Source organism: Suricata suricatta, chromosome X, assembly GCF_006229205.1.
Source record: "Suricata suricatta isolate VVHF042 chromosome X, meerkat_22Aug2017_6uvM2_HiC, whole genome shotgun sequence".
In the NCBI taxonomy this organism is placed as follows: Eukaryota; Metazoa; Chordata; class Mammalia; order Carnivora; family Herpestidae; genus Suricata; species Suricata suricatta.
In genome coordinates, this window is record NC_043717.1 from 19,819,397 (window position 1) to 19,838,908 (window position 19,512).

The window sequence follows — 19,512 nt, forward strand, 5'->3', positions numbered from 1 at the left end:
AAAAGTGGGATAACTTGCAGAGATGAGGAAGGATATTTAAGATCTAGAGACAAGGGCTATTTCAGTTTTCCTTTAAAAAATACCAAGGTGGATGTAGAAGTTTTAGTATTGGTTGGGGAACAGGTCCTTGGTTGAAGAGTTATTTGATCCATTGAAGAATGTATTATAAACTTTGCAATGCCGTTCTATGTTTACTCAGGAATTTAGATGCTAGAAGACTGTATGCACCTGCAGATGCACTGTGGCAATGCCAAGAGCTTCATACTGGTTTTCATCGTTTATTTTAACATGTTTAACTGGCAAAGTGATTTTATTGACCGTCTTCATGCTAGGTTATCTAAAGGCAGCAATATCTGATTTTCCTGGTGAGCATTCTTAATGTTCAACTTGTCTTTGGGACATGTATGGAATGTAAAATTGGAATCCTGAGCCTTGTTGGTAAGTTAATTCATTTACAGCATGTTGCAAGCCTGCACACTCAATTTCGGCTTTACACACGTATCTGTACATTTGACAGATGCATAAAAATATCCTATAGTACATTATGGTAAATGAGATAAATCAGACAGAGAAAGACAAGTACTGTATAATCTCACACTCATGTGTGGAATCTAAAAAAGCTGAACTCATAGAAACACAGAGTAGAATGGTAGTTACCAGGGGCTGGGCAGCGGGATAGGGGAAGTGAGGAGATGTTTAAGCATACAAACTTGCAAGCAGTAGATAAATAAGTCCTGGAGAGCTAATATACAGCATAGTGATTATAGACAACAATATTATAATATAAATTTTAAAGTTACCAAGAGGCTAGACCTCAATTATTCCCATCACAAAAAGGAAATGATCATTGCGTGATGTGATCGAGGTATTAGTTAACTCCACAGTGGCAATCGTTTTGGAGTATATAAATGTGTCAAATCAACATGTCACACACCTAAACGTACACAATGTTATATGTCAGTTATATCTCAGTTTCAAAAAAATGGCCTATAGTAGATAATGTCAGTGCTATATCCAGCTGCAAAGAAAGTTCTTTTAAATATTTAACCTCTAACCAGCAGCACCTGTGGCTCGTTCTCTGCAGCCTGTCCCCATTTTTGCCGCTCACATGTAGAGAGAGAGAACTGCCTGGGAATTTGTGTTCCCGGAGGTGGCTCTCAGCTCGTGGGGGCTAGAGTTTGAATACATGGGCTCCCGTACCTCTCGTCAGGGTAACTCGGGATGAACCTGAACCCCAGAGACCCCTGCAGGATCAGGTTGACGTGACTCTCTGGAAACTGCTGGAGGCCACCTCCTTGTTTGGCCCTGGAATTCTAATGACTATGTAATCGATTACTGCAGTGACTCAGCAGCTGAAAACAACAGTCGTGTTTGAATACCCCGTTTCTGAGGGGCAGGAATCTGCAAGTGGCTCAGCTGCTGGTTCTGGCTTTGGCATCTCATGATGTTGCAGTTGAGCTGTCAGCAGGGAATGTGGTCAGCTGAAGCTTCTGGGGTCATTCACGTGGCTGTTGGCTGGACACCTCAAGACCTTGCTGTGTGTGCCTTTATGCAGGGCTGCTTGAGTGCCTTCAAGACATGGCAGCTGGATCCTTTCAGAGCTAGTGAGAGCCAGAGAGTACGAGTGCATACAGGACAAAAGTGGCAGTCAGTCTTTTATGCCTTAATGATGTACCGTCACTTCTGTCATGTTCTGTTGTGCATGGAAAGTACCCCCTGGTACCCTATGGGAGAGAATTGTGCAAGGGCAGGCATACCAGGAAGTGGGAACCATTGGTGGCCATCTTGAGGGTCAGTTTCTCTTCCTTCCCAGTTTTTTGCTCCCTCCTCTCCGTGACTAGTTTCCTGTGGCAGCTTTCTCTTAATAAATTACTTATACACTAATTCTTGCCTTAGGAACTGTTTCTGGGAAGCCTGGCCTAAATTCATGCTAATCCTTTGTCTAAAACAGGGAAGCAAGCTACAGTCTGTGGGCCAAATCCAGCATGTGGCCTGTTTTGCTATAGCCTGCAAGCTAAGAATGGCTGTAATGTTTATAAATCAGTGAAGAAATCAAATGAAGCATAACTTTTCATAATACAGTAAATTTTTCACAATATCTGAAAATTACATGAAATTCAAACTTCATCAACAAATAGAGTTTTACTGTAACATATTTCTTTATGTTTTGCCTGTGGCTGCTGTCACACTTCAGTAACAGAGTTACATAGTTGAGACAATTGCCACATGGCCTTCAATATTTGTTCTCTGGCTCTTTACGGAAAAAGTTGGCTGAGCCATAGTGTGAAGTGAACCAGCTTTGTGTGGTTTGTTCCATTCAGAGCATGTTCAAGGCTTTGGCACCGCTGGCCTAACTTGACCATCCGTCTGTAAGTCTTTCCACTGTCCTTTTGTCACTCCAGGTAGAAATGAAAATGAATTATTTAGTATTTTTGAGCCCCACTCTTCTGTAAGGTGAGGGAGGGCTGGGTCTTTCTGCTCTGGGGTCTGGCAGAAGAAACAAAGCTCTTGCTCTGTTTTAAGTGTCTGCCAGTTGTCAAAAACCTAAAGGCCTGTGGCTTGATTCTGAGATGACGGAATTTTTTTTTATTATTTTAAAAAGAAATTTCATATAACCCAGAGAGCAGTGTTTCAAGCGTCCTTGAGTCTACCATTTCATGTCCTGAAATTTATTTCCAGAAGGAGGTACAATTTGATTTTTGTTGGGTCTGGGGGGAATTTAGTGATAATGAGATGCAATCCTATATCAGTTTCTTTGCGTATCGGGATTATAGACAAGGGGTAAAGTGCGTTATAATGTCAATGAAATGCTCATTCACATTCATTCTCTCATTATCTTCACACAGGCCTCTGAGGCAAGCGAGGTAGATTCAATTCCTATTTTACTGATGATGGAATGGATAAAACGCTGGATTAAAATTTAACTAATTGCATGGTGGTGAAGCTAGCGAGAATCTAGACCTCTTGACTTCTAATCCAGTATTCTTTCTGCTCAGCCACGTGACTGTTCACTGTGCGCCGAGCATTGTCTGAAGCACAGTGGGGACTTACAATGAAATAATAGTTACAATTGTACTTACATTTAAATGCCACTTTAAACTCCCCCCTCCCACAAACATTTATTTTCTCCACTGAAATTAGTATATATTAGATTACTCTTGTTCATGCTGTCTTATTTAGAGGTTGTCAAGTGAATTTCTATACATTTGAATTTTACATTGTAATAGATGTAACACAATTCGTATCTAGAGGAGAAACCTTTTATCTATTAACTCCTCCTTTATCGGTTCCAGGTTCCTTATGAAATCGCGCTAAAGCATGAAACCCCTTTGAATTGTAGGCTTTGACTAACAACTCTATATGCAAAGAATATTTCAGACATTTTACAAGTGAAACCGGGGAAACAACTTCTTGGTTTGACACGTCGTACGGGTTTTCAAAGGATGAGAAGCAACAGTTTTAGTGACACTGGAAAAAGCGTTTCGCAGGAGAGGCTCAGGGTGAAAGCTTGCCTCATTTATCTGCTTGGTAAAGAGGGAAAGCAATTTAAAGAATTTATCTCTATAGTTTATCTTGCCCTTTTGGAGATGGGCAAAATCTTTTTTTTCTGATTATAAACTTAATATGTGCTCATTATAAAAAATAGGGAAACTGCAGAAAGTTGATAAAGCCTTCTCCGTGGCATACCCAAGGGCGTTTGCTGTAGATTAACATTTTCATGTATTTCCTTCTAGGTAAATTTTCCTCTCAGCCTACACATTTGGGTGAGTCGCTGCAGTTGTTTCTCCTCAATTTTAGCACACAGAGTCTGCTTGGACCCTGGGAAGAAAGGCTGTGATGTCTTTCTTTTTTTAAGAGAATTTCAGTTTTTGTCGAACTGGAAGTACTTTTTCACTGAAGACAGCCTCCCATCAGGTGTCAGTATTTTATGTTTACAAAGTGTCGGTTTTCTTCTTCTCTTTAGGATTATGAGTGCTGTAAGATGACGAGAGAGGTCATGCTTTTCCCAGTACCACAGGAAGACTTCTGACTGACAGCTCTGAGAAGAGAATAAAACCGTTGGCTTTTTAAATTTTTTTTAAAGTTTTTATTTTAATTCCAGTAGTGTTTACGTACAGTGTTCTGTTGTGTTCAGGTGTACAATATAGTGATTCAGCAGTTCCACACATCATCCCGTGCTCACCACAAATGCCCTCCTTACACCCCATCACCTGTTTCATCCCTCGCCCCCTCCCTCTGGTAACCATCCGTGTGTTCTCTGTAGTTGAGTCTGTTTCTTGGTTTTTCTCTCTTTTTTCCCCTTTGCTCATTTGTTTTGTTTCTTCACTTCCACATATGAGTGAAATCACATGGTATTTGCCTTTCTCTGACTTATTTCGCTTAGCATCATGCTGTCTAGCTCCATCCATGTCATCGCAGATGGCAAGATTTCATCACTTTTTTATTAAAGCCCTATTTAAAAATTTCATTTTGCCTTTAATCCCACTTACATATTCTGTTGATGCATTTTGAACATCTTTTATTTTCGTAGTGAATCATTTAAAAGGGAGATCGTCACGGACTTTTCCAGAGTGAATGGCAAATTCTTTCCTTTGTAGGGGCTTCCTTTTTTAACTACTAATTTTCTTTTATGGTCTCTTATAAATATTCATTGTGTTGAATTTTTTATTTTTTGCATAGAAAATCTAAGTCAGTGTTAGGGGACACATCTACATCCACACGCACACAAACACATCTTCAGTATAGTGTTTGCATGGTTTGGTGGCCAGGATCTGATATTCCTAAGTATAAACTCTTTGAGGCCTGTGTTTTTAAATAAGGTTGTGTCCCTCATTTTATGTATGAGATTTGCAAGAGATTTTCTCCCCTCAGTCCTCACCCCTCTATGCACTTTCACAGAGGGTAAGAGTCTGTCTTTCCCATTTGTGAGCACATATATCACTGAAGATCAGCTCACCAATAGCATGGCAAGAATTCTTCTGCAATGCACAAAGAATGTGGTGGCAAAGTTTGAAAAACTTGGGGCAATAATTATGCCTAATTACACACGAGAGAAGAACTTACGAGTGTCCTTAGGCCTTTGAGGTATAGATGGAAGGTCTCCAATAATTTCTATATTACCCCCATAAGGCTTAGTGTCAGCATGACTTACAAGTGCCATTTTCTTTGGCTAGCATTTCCTCCTCCTCTTGCTAGTGGTCTTTACTCACATGGTTCCCATCATCGCAAAAGAAATATCAAAAGACAAATGTTTGAATTCACATACTAATTTAGTGAAGCAAGATGAAGACGCAAATGAGTGTTTGTTTGACGTTAGTCTTTTACGGTTGCCAAGCCATCTGCCTCATTCAGCAATGGTCTCATTATTTTTCCAGCTTATTCTGCATTTTGTTGATAGATTTATTTAATGGATTTTTCAGTTGCTGTTTGCCAATCTTGCTCCCTCTTTCAGAAAGCACCCAACACAACAAGAAATTATCTGTGATGGTCTTCCTGCATTTGGATACTGTCAGTAGGAGCCAGGTGGAGTCAGTTGGGAAGTCGAGATGCTACTTTAGATGGAGATGTCTTTCAAGGAAGAGAGTTGACGGTTTAGTCTGGAAAAGAAGCTCTTCAAAGGTCTTTCTGCGTCACATGTGTGAGTTGTTTGAATAGCTGCTGAGTCCAATTCTGTGGAGTAAGTTGCCAACATATATATAACTTTGTTAAGAGGAGCCCTGGGTCCTCTTAAAGCTTAGGAGTTAGTATCTTACCCCTGCATGAGCATGTCACTGTGCTGGTGGCTAGAATAAGGACAGTTATATTTATCATCTGTAGAGTTACTTAAAATATATTTGTATTGGAGCAACTGGGTGGTTCAAACAGTTAAGCATCCGCCTTCAGCTCAGGTCATGATTTCAGTTTGTGGGTTACAGCCCCGAGTTGGGCTCTTTCCTGAAAGCTCAGAACCTGGAACCTGCTCCAGATTCTGTGTCTCCTCTCTCTGACCTTCCCCCACTCATGCTCTGTCTCTCAAAAATAAACATTAAAAAATTAAAATATATTTGTATTGACATTTGCTTATAGCCCATTCACTTCTAAAAATGCATTAAGACAGGTCAAATGGAATCAAGCTGAAAGTAGGGTAATTACGAGGAAAAGATAAGATCCCCAAAGTTAGAGAAGTTGTTTTAAAAAAGTAATTTAAAATTGTTATTAGTGGCATAAATTTGGAAGTTAAGGATCTGTGACAAACATATGATAAACTTATTTCTAAAAAGGATACTTTAATATAGATTGTTAAAATAGATTTAATGATCTCTTTGAAACCTTATTTACAAGGTGGAAATAGGGTATCATAAAGTGAACAATGGCTTCCATGGAAGGGAAAGGTATTCCTTCATTTGTACCTTCCTCCTGGAGGAGGCCAAAGAGGAAGTTATTTCTCTTTTAGGGAAAGGAGGGCTGAAACGGTGGAGAGTTTCCTGCCCCCTCCACTGTGCTCCCTCTGGACAACTGAGGGAGGCAAAGTTATGTTATTGTGGTTTAATAATTTCTACCTTGAAATTCACAGGTCTCTAGAGAGTCTTAAGTTCTCCATCGTGTACATCTGATGGGGTGCTAGTGAGAGAGAAGTGATTTCCGATCGAGGGACTTTTGTGGGGAAGGACAACCACTGATGGCTGTCCTAAAGATTGGGGCTTTGGAGAGCCATAGATCATTAAGAGGACAGGAAATGGAAGAAAGGGGATGGCTTTGTATAAGAGCAGGATGGGGAAGAGAGGTGAAAGGAAAAGTGATTTAGAAAGGAAAAAGGAAAGGCTCCTAAGGAGAGTCTGCTTTGCCCTTTTGCCTCAGGCCTTGGAGAGAGAGAGCTGCAGTTAGTCTTCTGTGATCCTGAGAACAGCTCCTGCCGCCCTTTGAATACTGCCAGAGGGCCTCCGCCTTCACACTGTCAGGCAGATTAGCCAGGTGGTCAGTTGCTCTGTACAGAACTGCTCAGAAAATGAGGTGGCTCAACCCAGCCCCTGGTTGTCTGAGTATAGATTCTGGGAATAGATTCTGACAGTCTTTGAGTTGGATGAAGACTCCATATTGGAAGGGTGTCAGCAACCTGCAGGCATGCTACTTAGCCCCTTCCTTTGAATTCAGGAGCCCCAGGTGACCTGCCTAATACATTATTACTCTCAGGCATCTGTCCAACAATGCAGTGCCTGATAGATGAAGAGCGTTAGGGTTTTGACAGAGGAGTAGCCTCAGCACTGCTTAGGTCTGCTGCAGAAGTGGCCTGGCTACAGCCACCCCTGGGAGCCCAGTGAGACAGCCAAGGGCTGATGGCTTGTCGTCTGGCAGCACCAGTGCCTTGCTGGATGCTGTGGGTGGACTTCCGAGCACAACAGCGGCTGTGCTGCTTAAGATATTTGTTCACAGCTCACCTCCCTGCATAGTTCTCTTTCTCATACTGTAGAGTTGTTTTTATTCCCTCTGCAGCCAGAAACATACAGAGAGATAAAACAAACTTTTCTGGGTTTAAGGGAAGAATGAAGAGTGTCACTTGGGAGATTGTGAACAAAATATCCAAGTAAAGCAGGTCTCATCACACATAAGTCCTAAGCAGTACTCTAAGGACTGAGAATCGCCCATGTTCATCTTCACGTGACACAGTTTTCCATGTAGTTTGTGTTTTAGTTCTGGAACTTTTTATAAATTCAGGAAGAAAGAAAAGAAAAAGAAAGAGAGAAAGAAAGGGAAAGGAAAGGGAAAAGAAAAAAGTCTCTCTCTCTCTCTCTCTCTGTCTCATATATATATATGTATGTATATATGTATATGTATATATGAGAGAGAAATATGTATGTGTGTGTGTGTTCATACACATCCATATATGTACATATGGACTCTTACACTTAATTGAGTTATGGAGTCAGAGTCGATATCCATTACATACAGAGTAAAAACTGTATTTAAAAAATCAGAAGATTTCAGACCATTTCTGCTTTGTGTTTATATTCATACAATATGTGAGTTGGTAGAGTGAGGTTTGTAATATCGGAGATGGTAGTGAGGAAGGAAGCCCTACCATCTTCTAGAACCAAGCTCTAGGATCTTTAGCTCTTGAGTGGGAAAGTGTCAGATTTTAGTCCTATACTTATTCCTTTCAAGCATGTTGGTCAAAGGTTTGATAGGCAACTGAGGATTTTTTTGAAGAGGTTCTGCTTGACTAAGGATATTAACTATCTACCATTGGGTAAAATTTAATTTAGTTGGCTGAAAAATAGGTTTTAGCCCAATGCTGAAGGTAATTGCATTCTTCAGGAAATATAAATTATTCTATGTGAAAGTGTAGTTCCTAGGGAATGGGGCGGGGGGCTTCCAAAGTTGACTGTCAGGTAGGTACATGGACTGTTGATACATCCAGAGCTTTAGAAGTGGTCAAAGTCCATAACTTTACTAAATAATGTAGTTCTTATTGTACTTAGTTTGTTCTCTCTATTCCACTTCTTCTTGGATCTGCTTTCTGTCCCTCTCTGCCTTGCCTTGACTTGTAGAAGCTGACCATCAAGGCCTAGATCACTTAAGCTCCCTTTCCAGTGGGACTGCTGGGTTTAGCCAATGAGAGACACCAATAGGAAAATAGAGGAGAGAAATGATGTTTCCAAGTTTTGAGCTGTGATATTGGCTCTGGGTCATTCTTTCATGACCACAGCTCCTTCAACTAAAGTACCCCCTTCACAGCTTCATTTCTCACTAAGTTTCTTTGATGCTGTCACTTCTTCCTCATGTGTTTTCAGGACAGGGGAGAAACAGCTTCACATTATTGTTAAAGTCTGGGTGTTGAAACACTTTTGATGGATTCCTTTACCCTTCAACACTTTTGTAAGTCTCTTAAACTACCTAACCTGACTTTTTTCCCCCTGCTGAAACCTTGACAGAAATAAATGTGAACCAGTTGAAGACCACCCTATAAATGGTAAAACTCCTCCCAGGATTCCTGATTTTTTGGTATGTGTGTGATATCCCTGACTGTTTGTTCTCTTTTAGGAAGCTCTCGAAGGGAAGGTTTTGAGGCTTCCACAGCCATCAGTGCATTGTTTATCTGGGTTGGCCTTGGACAGTACTTCTGTCCATGGTACTAGAGCCTTGCAAGAAGGAATCTGCTCTGGGGCGTCCTGTTTGCTCTGGGTCCAAAGCGCATTGCACATCTAGCCTAGATGTAAAAGAAGACAGTGTGGAACAAGTGAGGGTGGTGAAACTGAGGCAGGTGCGCTGGGATGAGAGACAAAATGATTTACCACCGTAGAGGGATTCGTGGAGTTCTTTTTCATACCTAAATTTTTTACGTGTAAGGCCCCATTTACATACAGTAAAATTCACCCTTGCTGTGTGAGTTTTGACTTCACTCTGTGAGTTTGGACAACACATGCAGTCATGTAACCTCTTTCACAGTTGAAATATAAAAACTTTTCCATCGTTCCAGATAATTCCATCCAGCTGCCCATTTGTAGTTAGCCCCTGCCTGCACCTGCAACCCCTGTCAACCATGGATCGGGTTTCTGGCCTCACACTTTGGCCTTATCCAGGATGTTATTAGAAATGGATTTATACAATGTGTGGCTTTTGAGTGTCTGGCTTCTTTCACTTAGGAGACTGCTGAGAGTCATCCATGTTTTTGCCTATCTTGGTGGTTTGTTACATTTTGTTACTGACCAGTATTCCTTTCTATTTATGTACCAAGTGTGTTTACTATCCATTCCCCATCTCCCAGGGAGGGAAATTTTAATTGTTTCCAGTTTGGAGCTATTATGAGTAAAGCTGCTGCAAAGTAGTCATGCACAGGTTTTTGCATGAGCATAAATTTCCATTTCAACCATAGTGGGATTGCTGGGTCAGATGATCAGTATATACCCCACTTTATAAGAAACTGCCAAACTGTTTCTCATACTGTCTACCATTATGCATCCCCACAGTTCTACTAACTTTTGTTTTTAAAGAGTGCAGACATTAGAACTATACATGTGAATATTTTCTTAAAATGTATTTTAGACAGAAATGACTTGGCAAAATCAGTTTTATATTTTCCTTCTTTCACAATGCTTAGCAAATACTGCGATGACTTTTCTGAGCCTGATCTTACTAGGTTCTGCTCTTCCAAAAGACAAGTCCACTTACGGGAAGAGAGCTTTTTGGGCCACCATGACATAAGGCAAGTGATGAGTAGGATGATACATAGCTGAAGAGCCTTTGAAAGTGAATTCGTATTTTCCCATTTTCAGTGAAGGTGACCCAGTCTGTAGAAATACACAAAACTTTGGGTTCTCCTTCTTAGTGTGGGAAATAGGAATGACACAGAGTTTGGAAAATGATGATTGTGGCATGAGGAATCGTCCCTTGTCATTTGTCTGTGGCAGAGTTGTTAGGACATTTCCAGGTGCTTGGAATGCAGGTAGTGCCCAACTAGTCTGCTTTTTAGGTTTGAAGCAGCCTATTGATTTTGCTACCGTTGAGCTCCAAGACCAGGGAGGTGGACAGTGCATGTTAACAACAAGGCACACCAGTCTCTCCTTCCTGTGACCTGCCGCTGCTGCCGTGTAGGGGGTAGCTGCCTAGTAGATGTGAATAATTGATTTTTCAGCTGGCACCCCAGTGTCAGTTATTTTCATCAGTCAGCAGGTGAGGACATTGTGCAGCGTCTGACTGTCCCTGGCTTAGAGCATGTGACAGCTTTGCTTAAGAAGGCTCATGATGCAGTGACTGTTAATTGCCTGCACTTAAAAGTGAGTTTTCTTGAGCTCTCATCCTCTGTTCTCAAACCCATTTGAAAGTATATATTACTGGCCTGCCTTTTCCCCCTTGACTTGGATTGGCTTTTGAGTTCTGCGGAGCTGTGATTTGTCATCTCTGTCATTATTTTCAGCCCTCAGATGACTGGGGATTAGAAAGTAGACCAGACAAGGAATGTGGTGTTGGAAGCCATGGGGCACTGACTGCTGGGTCATTCTGAGGATCAAGTAGTCCTTACTGTGTAGCAGTAAATGTTCTCCTTGTGCTTCTAGCAAAATCAATCACATAGGTATTCCCTGAGATAAACACAAAAGTCTTCTTGCTTGTAGCTGTTGTAAAGGGAATCACTTTAGGGCTTGGGAAGAGTTTCAGTGCTAACTTCTAGAAATAAGGTGATTGGGTTTTTCATGATTATAGAAGTGATGTGTTAAAAGTTCTACAAAGGCTAAAGTATAATATTATAAAGATTTTTAAAAATCCTTCATGACTCTATGTATATACACAGATTGTAAAAATAGAATTATTCTCTTTCAACAGTTTTGTAAACCTACTGTTTTCCTTAACAGTATCTAATGACCCTTGTTCCATGTCAGTAACGGAAATATATATTATCGTTTTTGGGAGTGCCTGGGTGGCTCAGTCAGTTAAGTGTCTGACTCTTGATTTGGGCTCAGGTCATGATCTCAGAATTTGTGAAATTGAGCCCTGCTTCAGGCTCCGTGCTAACAGCCAGAGTGTGCTTCGGATTCTTTCTCTTCCTCTCTCTGCCTCCCTCTCTGTCTCTCTCTTTCTCAAAATAAATAAACTTGAAAATAAAAGTGAAATCATATTCTATATATGGGGGTATCATAGCATATTTAATCAATCTTCATATTTTAATAAATATTATAAACAGTGCAATAATAATTTTCTTTAACTTCCATCTGCATGTGCTTGTCTGATTATGTCTTTGGGAAAGTTACTAGAAGTAAAATTGCTGGTTCAAACTGTATGCATATTTGAGTGCTTGAATGGTATATCTATATCAAAACTATCTTATAGGAATATTTTGTCAATTTATCTTTCTACCACCAATAATGTCCATGGATATTATCATTCTTTTGTCTTTGCTAAACTGGCTAGGAGACAAATGATATCTCATTAGAGTTTTTATGATGCCTAGTGAGGATGAACATTTTTCATATTTTATAGGCCATTTACATTTCCCTTTTGTGAATTGTTTGTTCATAGTCCTTGTCCCTAGAAAATAGTATATTTTTCTATTTCTTTTTTATTTGCAAGAGTTCTTAACATATCCTTGACATGAAGCCATTTTCATATTTATTTTGCTCATGTTTTCCAGGTTTTCTGTAGAGCCTAGTAATTTAGAACATAGACCCAGAAACCAACACTGTTTGGATTCAAATACTGGCTTTGTTACTTACCACTTGACCTTGGTATCTTATACAACCATTCTTTGCCTTAGTTTGCTCACCTAAAAATAGGGAAAATAGTAATATCTACCTCATAGGGCTATTAAGATCAAATGAACCAAAATATGCAGTCCTTTCAATAGTACTTGGTGCTTAGTGAGGACTATAAGTACTTAGTCTTTTTATTCTTTTTTAAAGTGATACATTTCTTTGTTATACAGGTCTCTTAAATTTGTATATAATCAAAGCTGTCAATCTTTTCATCTGTGGTTTCTGCCTGTGAGTCATGCTTAAAAAGATCTTCACCTAAATATTATTTTAAAAAGAGCTTCTCCCATATTTCCTCTTGGTACACCTTCTAACATTCAACTCTTAAATCCCTTTGACAGAACACAAACTCTAGCATTTCCTTTCTTGGCATTGTATATTGGCAGTGCTGAATTTATAATCATCTTGGAAATGACTTGTGGTGGTAACTATTCAGCATAATTTCTAATGCAGCATTTCTTTCAGGGGGGTTATTAATGTGTTTGACAATCACAAGAGGGTAAGTACTACAGTGTCTTTCTGTAGAGGAACTGGAGAGTGGTGCAGCTGAAAGATTTAAGTGTGCAATTCTAGAGAATTTCAATCTAGCAGTGTCACTTTCACTAGGTTTAAATGATAGGAGGTATTTGAGCCTGGGTCAGTGTCTGTGGTAAGATGAAAAGTATGGCTACAGTGTAGACTATAATTTATTGTCCTGCCCTCTGAGTCTGAGTTGGCCATGTCCCAGAGACTTTCTTTGTCCTCTTGGGAACTTTTTGGGGGTCACCATCCATGGAGAAGTCCTGAATGAAGGACCAGGTGGAGAGAACTATGCTCTGTCCCCACTGAGCACAGCCCCAGCTGACCTGCAAGCCAAACACAGCTGCATGGCTGCATCCAGGAGACATACCAGAAGGACCACTGAGTCAGCCTGTAGAATTGGGAGACACAATAAATTGTTGTTGTAAGTCTCTGAGGTTATGAGGTGCTTGGTTTCCGGTAATAAATTGAGTGTGTGATGCTAGAAGTTTTCCATTTCACCCCTGCACATTTGTCTTAGTTCAGACTGCTGTAACAGGAATGTCATAGCCTGGGTGACTTAAATGACAAACATTTATTTCCCACAGTTCTGGAGGCTGGAAAGTCCAATGTCAAGGCACTGGCTGATTTGGTTTCTGGTAAGAACCTACTTCCGGGTTCATAGATGGCCAAATTCACGCTGTGCCCTCACATGGTAGAAGGGGTGAGGGAGTTCTTGGGGGTCTCTTTTTATAAAAGCATTGACCACATGTGGAACTTACCAAAGGCCTGCCTCCTGCTACCATCCCATTGGGACTAAGTTTCTGCATAGGAATTTTGAAGAGACACAAACGTTTAGTCTACATCAGAATTTTTATCAGGAGTTGTGGCAGAAGAGAAATCTAAGGCTTTAATGAAATTCTTATTATCTCTAATTGCCAATTGGAATCTATCTGTCTTTCTCCAAAATTCTATCTGCCTTCAATTTTGGGGGCTGTATTTTAGAGGAAGAATATAAGGGTGCCATTAGAACCAAGCCATTGTTGATGGAGAGCTCCTTAGACTAGCCATGACTTTTTATATCCCTAAGCTGCCTGTTGTGATTTTCTTATGCTGGGCTCTTAGTAAGTGTCAGATGGTATTCTGACTCCAAATTCCTAAACCCATTGTCTCTAGGTTCTGAAATTGCCCTATGATTTGGGGTTAGAATTAAGTAACCTTTGCAATGCAGTGAAGCATTTTTTTGGAGTTGGCATAAGGTGTATAAAACCAGTTCACCTTTCTAAGTTGCTGTTTTCTCAAGTGTAAAGTGAAGTGCAGGAATCTTATGAACCATAAATTCCTTTCCAATTCAAAGCATCTATGATTCTCCTGCCCATTGCATTTCTCCTGAGAATTTTATAGGAAGGAAAAATAATTGTATAATGCTACTTGAACCTTATAACTTTAAAAATGCCTTATTATAGCTTTTATATGTTGCTTTCAACTTCTACTTTCTGGCTTTAGTCATTTTTTTGGTATGCTTTAGGCCAAATAAAGTCAAATTGTGATCTGTATTCACTGATAAACTCATCATGTTTGCCAATAAAATCTGTACAACATGCACTGTACTCTTTTTTTAATTTTTTTTTGAGAGAGAGAGAGAGAGGGAGAGAAAATGAGTGGGGGAGGATCAGAGAGAGAGGGAGACAGAGGATTGGAAGCAGGCTGTAAGCTTACATCAGGGAGCCTGACACGGGGCTGGAACCTATGAACTGTGAGATCATGACCTGAGCCAAAGTTGGATGCTTAACCAACTTAGCCACCCAGGTGTCCCCACTTTACTCCTTAAAATGATTATACTAGAGGACATCCTGTATTTAAGAGCGTGTATAACAATCAACCACAAAACTTGTGGCTCTACACAAATGGGACTATTTTTTCACAGTGCTGTGGATCATCTGGCTGGCCCTTCGAGTCTGGGCCAGCCTGGCCAGGGTTGTATGGTTTAGTATGGCCACATTCACATGTCTGGTGATTGACTTGATATCATCTAGGGCAACAAAGTTAACTTGGGCACATGTCATCATCCAGCAGACTATGGTGGCCTTGTTCATAGGTGGTATTCTCAAAGTTTTCAAGAATAGCAGGAAGGAGAAAGCTTCAATGTGCAAGTAATTTTCAAGTCTTAGCTTCTATCACATTTGCCAGTGTCTCATTGACCAGAGCAAATCACATGAACACGGTCAGATTTCAAGGGATGGGGGAATAGATTCTACCTCTTGATGAAGAGAAAAGCACAGTTCAGGGGCACCTGGGTGTCTTGGTATGTTGAGCGTCTGACTCTTGATTTGGGCTTAGGTTATGATCCCAGGGTCGTGGGATTGAGTCCTGCATTGGGCTCTGCGCTAAGTGTGGAGCCTGCTTGAGATTCTCTCTCCCCCCTCTCCCCAACTTGTGCCTTCTCTCTCCCAAAAATAATTTAAAAAGTGCACAGTCATTTTGCAAAAGAGTGTAGATACAGAAAAATGGAAAGAATTTGTGGACAGTTTTGTAACCTACCATAGTATATGAAATTATATATTTGGCTCTTGACCATTACTAGATCATCTGTCACTGGACAGTGAATATATCTTAATTTCCTGAACAGAATTCCCTTGGAAAAGCCATTGTAGTCCTTTTTATAAGATTGATAATAACCTGTGTTTTACTTCAAACATAAGTTAATTTTAGAAAATTTACAAAATGAAGACAAGCATAAAGAAGAGAGTAAAATCATGTCTAATTCTACCACCCAGAGATAACTATTATTATTCTTTTACTTCTGTAAGGATCTAATGTTAGAAAGACAAAGAAATGTGCTATTAATGTATATCTTAGTATTGTGGTTACAATATTATGGGTCCATTATTTTAAAATATTTTTGCCATACTCTGGTTTCTCTTCAGATTGTGTAAATCTTTCACCTTTTAAAATACTTTGGGGGTGCCTGGGTGGCTCAGTCTGTTAAACCTCTGACTCTTGGTTTTGGCTCAGGTCATGATCTCACGGTTTTGTGGGTTCAACTCCCACATGGGGCTCTGTACTGACAGCACAGAGACTACTTGGGATTCTCTGTCTCCCTCTCTCTCTGCCCCTCCGCCATTCACACTGTCTCTGTCTTTCAAAAATAAATAAACTTAAAAAAATTAAAATAATTTGGCCTTTTTTCTCTAGAAATTGGCTGCAGTGAGTCTGTGGTAGTTAGGGTATAGGGTAAACAAAAAGATTCCCCAAATACTGTGGGTTAAATAAGACATAAAAGATAGATGGGCAAGGTGCTAATTTCTATCTCAGGTAAAAGCCCAAAGGTAGTTGAATAGTTTACGTTGGGTAGACATATTTGCTGTACCAGGTCATTTAGCGACCCAGACTAGTGGGTCAACTTTGTCATCTTCAGTATATGGCTTCTAAATATTGGTTCAGAGTGGTAGCTATAGTTGTAGCTATTTCTCAGATAGCAAGAAGGGAGAAAGAAGTTCCTGGAAGCATCTTCATCTCTGAGATGATCTGAAAGTTGCACATGACTTTCTCTCCCATCCCATCAACCTAAACTTGTCAGACAGCCACACCTAACTGGAAGTGTGGTGGTGTACAGGAAGAGACTGGGGGAATTTAGTATCAATAAAAAGAGAAAATGGATATTGAGGGACATTTAGCAATTTCTCTTATATTAACTAAACTGTACATAGCTAGATTACATTTACTTCTTAAGCATGAAGCCCTAATGTGGTGGATATTTTTGGCTTTGTTCTTCCCTGTTTCCATTCCTTTCTGGTGGGGTAATAGCACTTCAGTTTTTCTTTTGAAAACTCTCAGACCATGAATTGTCGGTTGGACCAGTAGGCCCCTCCTCACCACACTTACCTTCACTGCATGGAGGGGTATGTAAACTTTGTACTGATCAGTGGAACTCAAACCTGGGTGTTTTTATTGGACATAATGAGAAGGTGAAGCTCTTTTTTTATGCTGGGACAACTGAGTTGTTGGAATGAATGATAGGAAAGAACCTACTGAGAGAAACAGAGCTACAGAATGGAGAGAGTGAGTAATGGTGTTCTGAAGACATTGTTTAAGTCCCTGGTTCAAACCATTCCTGAAGCTAGAATCTCCATGGAGTTTTTAACCACATAATTAAAAAAAATCCCATTCATTTTTGTCATCTTGTGTTAGATTTTGTCAGTTACAACTGAAAGAATTCCTGTGATTTCACCAGCATAATCCTTCCTACACTTCATTTCTTCTAGATCTCATGGCTTTTCCACTTAAGAGTGTTTGAATTTAAAGTCTGTCTAAGAACAAGACTGTTCCCAACTGTGGGCTCACTGTCAAATTTATTTTTGAGTCTTTTCTAGTCTCCATGTCTTTGGTGGGATGATATCACAGGTTCTGGTATTGGACCTTAGGGCCATGAATGGCTGCTGAATTTCTTTTCTGTTCTCTCATTTTCTTTAACCTTTTGTCCATCTAATAGACAAATACAGAAAGGAAGATCAGAACTGGGGAGCGGGGAGGGGAAATCATGGTGGCAGAGGAAGAATTATTTTGAGACATTAACTTACCTTTGTTCCAACACTTCAATTGCAGTGACTGGATGGTTGAATTGGTCCAAAGAGTCATGGCAAATTGAAAATTGTCAGTAAAAGTGTTGCTGCTGGTATTGTGAGTGGCATTGAATAGGATGTTTAAAGGGAGGCCAGTGGCGTCCAGCAGAGATCAAGCCATTTGAGTGTCATTAAATCCATTATATGGCTTTTTATATTGCTTTTATTTGTATTCCCTCTGCTAACAGTTTGGGGGTTAAGGCCAGACATTTCCCTATGCCTAGATTCCTTTCTCTAATGTACCTACTACCAGTACCATGGCATATAAGCATGCTGTTGATTCATTTTTGAGATATCAGAACAAATCACTGTAATATCATTTATGCCTTCCAATATAACTGATTTTGAGGCTCTGATGTAAGGTTATTTATGGAAATACAGAACATTACACCTAATTAAGGGAATCCCAGATTAAGCTATTCCCTTTCCTCTTCCTAAAGTTTATGGGACTTAATCTCTGGTAAATGTTCATACAAAATTAATATTCTTTGGGATGGGAAGGCAGATACATGGTATTGATTTCAGTCTTCAATAGGAAATCTCATAAATGATTAAAAATTGTTATTGTTTCCTAAAAATGGAGGGCATGGTGATGAAGCTCACAGATCATAAAATTACTCTATTCATGTTAGGTACTTCACATCCATTATGAACTGTGTCCATTTCTGGCCACATGACCTACTGTTGGCTGCTTCCAACAGTACCCATAAGTTGAGTGGTGAGAAGGGCAGGGAGAAGGGGTGGTATAGCTCATGAACATTTCCTTTCGAAGGGCTAATGCTCTTGGACTCTATTATTTGAAGTGCACCAGTAGAGCTCCCCATGGCAATATTTTGAATAGACTTGAAACTTCACTTTATGAATCATTTTGACTAGTGCAGGTGAATTTCAGCACTATAGGACCGTATTATAGTCTTATTTTAAAAAGACGTTTCTCCTCGTCCCCACAATAGATCTTCTAGCTGACTTCTTGTTATTTTCCCTCGTGATTGTGTCTCGGCAGGAGCCATATTGGAGAGAATGAGCAGATCAACAGAATGCCGCTGGTGCGCTGGAGCTTTTGTGTGTGCCCACGTGCCAGTGTAAACACGAGCAGCATTTCCTTCACCCCGCCGGTGCTCATTATATGAAGCCATTTCCGCAGCATGGTATCCCACAATACTGAGGAAAAGTTGAGTCCACTGTTACTTGAATGAAACTGAGAATAAAAGAACCCATTCTTTGTAGAGAGAAATTTTGTTCGTGCTCGAACTGAAGGAAATCACCACAAATAGGCCATTTGTATGTATGGTTATATTTTATTGTCGTTAAACTCGAGTAGACCAATTCATTGGAGTATAATATGTATTCAGTCTTTGATTTTTTTCTGCATTTCTCTTGATTAATTTTTGAGGGGTCCTTTTCAGTATATTTTTATTGCTATGAGGTTTTTCAAAGTTAAAAAATCTCATTAGCATTCCCCAAGCCCTTAAATGTGCTTGAGCATTCCCCTTTTCCATTTTGTTTGTACATGTTATCCCTAGGAGCCCTGAAGAAATACAATAGGATGAAAATGAATAATGTGATTGAGAAAACAACTCTCTCCTCCCATTTAGAAATGGTAATCTTTTCTTAAAATGACCAGTTTTTGTTGGAAAATCAGTTTTATGAGTCAACTGCATGTCACTGTTTTCTTGTTTCCACTCAGCCAATCAGAATCACAGCAGGTGGGGCATCCTTTGAATTATCCAATCAGAGACCTCGAAGTTTGATAAAATCGTAACTCTTTAAAGAGAAGACTGATGTGGATTAAGTCTACTTGTGGTTGGGTGTGAGCACTAAGAGCAAAGCCAGATCTGTGTTTGAAAGTGGTGAGCACTAAAAATAGTCCCAGTACAAGGTAACTATATCCTTTTCAGGAAAATAACAGCTATTATCTTTGCAATGATGATGTTCCCTTTTACGGATATCATCTGAGATTGACATTCTTACTGTATATGCAGCTCAACAAATTTTTATTGTGAATATACTATGCTCTAGCACTGTGGTGGGCTATATAAATATTTATAAAATTTTCTATTCTCCCCAACAATCATGTATATTACTGTCCCAATTTTATAGAGAAAAAACACCCTGAGGCCTGGAGAAATTAAATAAGTTCATATCACAAGCTGGTAAATTACAAAACCAGAATT

The 19,512-nt window shown here is 39.8% G+C and overlaps 1 long non-coding RNA gene across 1 annotated transcript; it reads left to right on the top strand.

Annotated features, from left to right (window-relative positions):
• Positions 1 to 18,356: 18,356 nt before the first annotated feature.
• On the top strand, positions 18,357 to 19,207 carry LOC115283235. The gene is made up of 3 exons (XR_003904966.1): positions 18,357 to 18,509; positions 18,862 to 18,938; positions 19,026 to 19,207. It is a non-coding gene; the product is annotated as an uncharacterized LOC115283235 (long non-coding RNA).
• The last annotated feature ends 305 nt before the right edge of the window (positions 19,208 to 19,512 follow it).